This window comes from Alligator sinensis, unplaced genomic scaffold, assembly GCF_000455745.1.
Source record: "Alligator sinensis unplaced genomic scaffold, ASM45574v1 scaffold107_3, whole genome shotgun sequence".
Lineage (NCBI taxonomy): Eukaryota > Metazoa > Chordata > Crocodylia > Alligatoridae > Alligator > Alligator sinensis.
The window spans coordinates 962,578-967,975 of NW_005842578.1; positions in this window are offsets into that span (position 1 = coordinate 962,578).

Below are 5,398 nucleotides of genomic sequence, written 5' to 3' on the forward strand. Positions count from 1 at the left end.
TGGCCGGGCTGCGGTTCCCGTGTCTGGAGTTGCGAGGCTGGGGGGAGGGGGACGGAGCCGGGGGCAGAACCCAGGCGTCCGTGCTGCCTGCCGCCGTGGTGACCACAGCTGCCGTGCCAAGGCTGAGGATGAGACCCAGGCGTTCTGGGCCGACCCCCATCTCTTCCGTGAGACTCTGCTGCCCCCCAGAGCTGAGTCGGGAATCCAGGCGTCCTGGCTCCCACCCGCCTTGCTCTAACCATTACTCGCCGCTGCCCTGCCAGGCGTCCTGCGGGCTCCCTAACCTGCTCCATGATCCCGGAAGCAGGGACGCCCGGCTGATGGGAGCGGGGACTAATGGTTAGACCGGCGGGGGGGCGGGGGAGCTCGGACACGGTTCTCACGGTTCTCTGCACGGGCGAGGCTGAGTCACTCCTCACGGTGGCTGGGCCAGGACGGCTGCGGCTGCGGCGGGAAGACCTGGAGGGGGGATCCCCGTGGGTCTGAGACAGCGCTGATGTCACCGCCCGCCGGGAACGGGGCTCTCGTGCCCACCCTCTGACTCACCGGCCGTGCATGCCACCGCCGGCCGTGCACCGGCAGCCGGGACGCCTGGGTTCTATCTACAGGCACCTGATGGGGAAAGTGCCTAGTGGTTAAAGCGCGGAGTAGGACGCCTGGCTTCTCTCCCCAGCCTGGGCTTGGTAGTGGGAACTAGTGGTTAGGGCTAGGAGCCGGGACCCCTGGGTCCCCTCCCCAGCCCTGGGGTGGGATTGGGGGCTAGTGGTTAGAGCAGGGAGTCAGGATGCCCGGATTCTCTCCCAGATGTGGAAGAGACCTGGCGTCTGGTGAGGTATAGAAAGTGGGACTGGGACCCCGGGCGCCTGGGTTCTTTCCTCAGCCCGAGTTTGGTAGTGGGGACTCCTGGTTAGAGCAGGGACTTGGGAACTGGGTTCTCTGTCCCCAACCCTGGGGTTGCAGTGGGGTCCAGTGGTCAGAGCAGGGAGCTGAGAACCAAGACGACTGTGTTCTTTCCCCAGCCCTGGGGTGGGAGTGGGGGCTAAGAGGTAGGACGCCTGGGTTCTCTCCCTAGCCCTGGTGTAGGAGTGGGAGCAGAGGGCCTGGGAGTCAGGACGCCCGGGTTCTCTCCCAGATGTGGAAGAGAACTGGAGTCTGGTGAGTTATAGAAAGTGGAGCTAGGACCCCGGACTCCTGGATTCTTTCGCCAGCCCGAGTTTGGTAGTGAGGGCTAGTGGTTAGAGCAGGGACCTGGGAGCTGAGATGCCTGGGTTCTCTCTTCCCAGCTCTGGGGTTGCAGTGGGGTCCAGTGGTTAGAGCAGGGAGCTGAGAACCAAGACGCCTGTGTTCCCTCTCCGGCCCTGGGGTGGGAGTGGGGAGTAGTTGCCAGAGCAGAAGGCGGGGAGCCAGGACACCTGGGTCATTCCTGTGCCTCTACCTGGCGTGTTTGGTTTAGTGACTCAGGACTCCTGGGTACTCTGCTCGGCCGCGGGAGGCGGCGCTGTGTGGCGATGAGGTCAGGGCCGGAGTCCCCCACGTCTGAGCACACGCGTGGTTCCCTGGGTTCTGCGCTCTCCGTGCCTCGATTTACCACCGCGGGCGAACTGCGGGGCGGGACTCATCCGGGGCAGGAGGACTTCTACCCCCGTTCGGTAGCGCGGGGCGGGACGAGGCGCCAGGATAGCCAGCCCCAGGCGAGGAGACCGGGAGACGGACGGACAGACGGACCCTGGCGGGGCAGCCCAGGAGAAACGAGGGGGAGCTCGGGATGGACAGACGGACGATCCCAGGTTGAAGGGGATCCGGGATAGGCCGGACAGACTGCGGAACAGACTCGAGGACGGCGGGATCGGGACAGACGGACAGACCCCGCGGGAGGAGAACCCTGGACAAACGGACCCCCGACCCCCGCGTCTGTTTGTCCGGGGTTCTCCTCCCCCGGGGTCCGTCCGTCTGTCTGTCCCGATCCCGCCGCCCTCGGTGCGGACTAGTGGTCAGAACAGGGAGCTGAGGCAGGACGCCTGGGTTCTCTCCGCAGCCATCTGCTGGGAGCGGGAGGTAGTGGTTAGCAGGACACCTGGGTTCTCCCCCTGTCTAGCACAGACGGAATTGCGGACTGACGGGCCGCGGGACGGGCGGACAGAGCCCCGAGGGGGGGCGAGATCGGGACAGACAGGCCCAGGTTGCGGGGAGCCCGGACAGAGGGACGCCAGGGGCGCGGGACGGACAGACGGGCCCAGAGAGAGGGGACCGGGATCGGGACCGCACACGCGGACGGGCCGCGGGGAGCCAGGCCAGACGGGCCCGGAGGGAAGGGATCGAGACCGGGATCGGAATCGGGACCGCACAGGCGCCCCCCGGCCCGACCCCGCGCGCGGCCCCAGCGCCACGTGCAGCCGCTGCCGGTCCAGAACAAACAACCCGCCCGTCGCCCTGGAAACGGCGTTCCATCCTCGTCAACGTCACCACGTCAGGCGTTCGTTTGTTTACGTTGCTCAGCAACCGTGGTGACTTGGCAACGGGGGCGGGGCTTGACCGGTTCCCCCTCCCCGCCAGGCGCTGAGGCGGCGCCAGGAGGGCGGTGCCTCGGCCTCCTGGAGTCTCACGCTGTACTGGGAGCGGGCAGGACGCGGGAGCAGGCTAGGAGTCACGTGAGGCGGGCAGTGGTATCTAGTGGTTAGAGCAGGAGCCCAGACGCCTGGGTTCTCACCCCGGCCCGGCAGTGGTAGAGGAGGATAGTGGTTAGAGCGGGCGGGGACTGGCAACCCGGGCACCTGGGTTCTCTCCCCGGCCTCCGGGTGGCAGCAGTGGGCTCTGCTGGGGTCGGCCCGATCCCGCCTCCTGGATGGTTGTGATATGCCACCTGCATGCACACGCGTGCTCTGAGCCGCATGTTTGTGCATGTGTGCTCTGCTGCCATGCATACATGCTGTAGTGTGTACACATGCTCTGCACTGCACACAGGCATGTGCTCCTCTGAGCTGTGCACACACGTGTACTCTGGACTACACGCACACATGCTTTTTGCACAGCACACAGACACAGACATGCTCCTGTGCATCATGCAGTCTCCAGGCCATTCGCCAGGAAACAGCCTTTGCAACGGGGGTAGGAGCCCCCTGCTCCATGTGCAACCTCCCAGGGGCTGATTCCCCTCTCCCAAGGCATCCCCACAGTGGGGGCGAGGAGACACCTCCTGGGGCCTGGGCCCAGCCCAAGCTCCTCAGTGAAACTTCTCTACCTGGGGCCTGGGCACCAGGGATCTTCCACGGCAGGGAGGCACCTGCCCCTCCGGGGTAGGGGTGGGGGGAGCTGCTCCTGGGGGGGAGGGGGGGCTGGGGCAGTAGGGCAAGCTCTGAGCTGTCCCCCTCTGCACTGCCCCCCAGCACCAGTCCATGGCCTGCTCCTTCCCAGGGGGATGGGGACACTGAGTGGGCACAGCAAGGGGTACTGGGGCATCTCGTGGGCAGCAGCCCCCACTTGCCCTGTCTTCACCTCAAGCCTGGAAGTTCCCAGCAGGGAAGCGTGTGCATGCATGTGCACATGTAACTGGCCTGCAAACAGCTTCCCCTGCCCCACTGCCCCAGGCCCAAACCTTCCTCCCAGGTGGGCTCAATATTGCCTGGTCCCCAGCACCCTGCCCGCCCCTGTGGGCCTAACTCCATGAAGCAGCCCTGGCACAGCGGGGACGATGGCAAGTAGGCGTGTGTGGGTGTTCGGTTTGGGTCACACATGCAGAACTCAGGTGTCCAAGACACATACACATGTTCCTTTCCCCCCCGCCCCGCCCCTGTGTCTGGGACACATACACACATGTACAGAACCAAGGGACAGAGGGATTCCCCCCTGCCCCAGTGTCTGGGAAATGTGCATGCACACAAACCACCTGGGCATCTAGGCCACGCATACACACATACAGAACACACAGAACTCAGGTGTCTCACATGCGTGAGTGCATGCACACGCACACAAATGCTGTGTGTGAAGGTCCTAGCACGTATGTGTCTGCATGTGTGTGTGTGTGGAGCAGATGCTGACCCCAGCATGGGGGTGACATGAGCAGCTGTCACCTGGCTGGTATGAGTGTGTGATTGTGTGTATGCCTGCGGGTGACTTGGAGAAGGTGGGGAGGGTCGTTGTATGTGCATGAGCAGATGCTCTGTTTGAACGTGTCTGGCTGGCAGGCGAGCAAGTGTGGCTGGGGTGGGCGGGGATTATGGGTCCCTGCAAAAGAGAGAGAGAAAGAGAGAGAGAGAGAGTGTCCTGGATGCCTGGGTTCTCTGTGGTGTTTCTGTGTGTGTGCTTGTACCAGATGCCTGGGTTCTGTGTGTGTGTGTGTGTGTGTGTGTGTGTGTGTGTGTGTGTGAGAGCACACATGTGCACGTGAATGTGTGTGTGTGTTTGTCTCAGATGCCTGGGTTTTTGTGTGTGTGGTTTTCATGCTGACAGCTGTCTCTATGCACAACTGTGGGCCTGAGCTTGGGGCTGGAGATGTGTGGTGGGTCTGTGTGTGCAGGGCTGGAAAGGCTGGCGGGGGTGTCACAGGTGTGTGTTGTGCTGGAGCATGCCTGTCCAGGGAGCTGGAGGGCCAAAGGGAGCTGTGCAGGGCATGCGGAGTTATGAGTCAGGCAAACGCTGGGTGTGTGATACAGGGTTGTTGTGCACTGTAAGGCTGTGGGGGGGGGGAGTGCTGTGTGGGGCTGTGTGTGCTGTGGGGTGTGCTGTGGGGCTAAATGTGGGGAGAGACAGTGTGTGCCAGCTACAGACGAGGTTGTGTGATGCACAGCTGTGTGTGTGTCCAGGGGACAGAGTTGTGTGTGTGTGTGTCTCTGTGTATGACAGTGCTCCATATATGCATGTGCATGTGTGTGCACAGTTGTGTGTGGGTGGGGCAGGGCAGTGAGCACGTGTGTCTGTGTGCATGGCAGGACTCTGTGTGGGTCTGTGTGCATGTGTGGTGTGCACAGTTTGTGTGTGTGTGTGCATGTGTGTGGCAGGCCTGCGTGTGTGCTTGGCCCCACTCCAGCCTTGGCCCTGGGCCCAGTAAGCAGCTGCACTGGGCAGCACCAGAAGACCTGGGTTCAGTTTCTGCCGTGAGGTCCAGACCTGGCTGTCAGAGCCAGTGGGGCATCAGTGTGGGGCCTAGATCTAGCCCCTGGCTCCTGCCCCAGAGGTTGGGGGGTTACTGCTTCTGGGAGAAACCGCCCCCTCCCCAGCACCACAGTGTCTCCAGGGGCCCCTTACCCAACGCCTGTCCCCAAGCAGGATCCCCCAGTTCAGTTCAGCTCCCCCCTAGAGCAGCACGTGGGGAGGGGGAGGGGGGGCTGTGTACACAGTCCGGGGCTCCACCCCAGAACCAGCTGCCTTCCAGCACCAGAGTGGGGGCGGGGGGGTGGTCCCC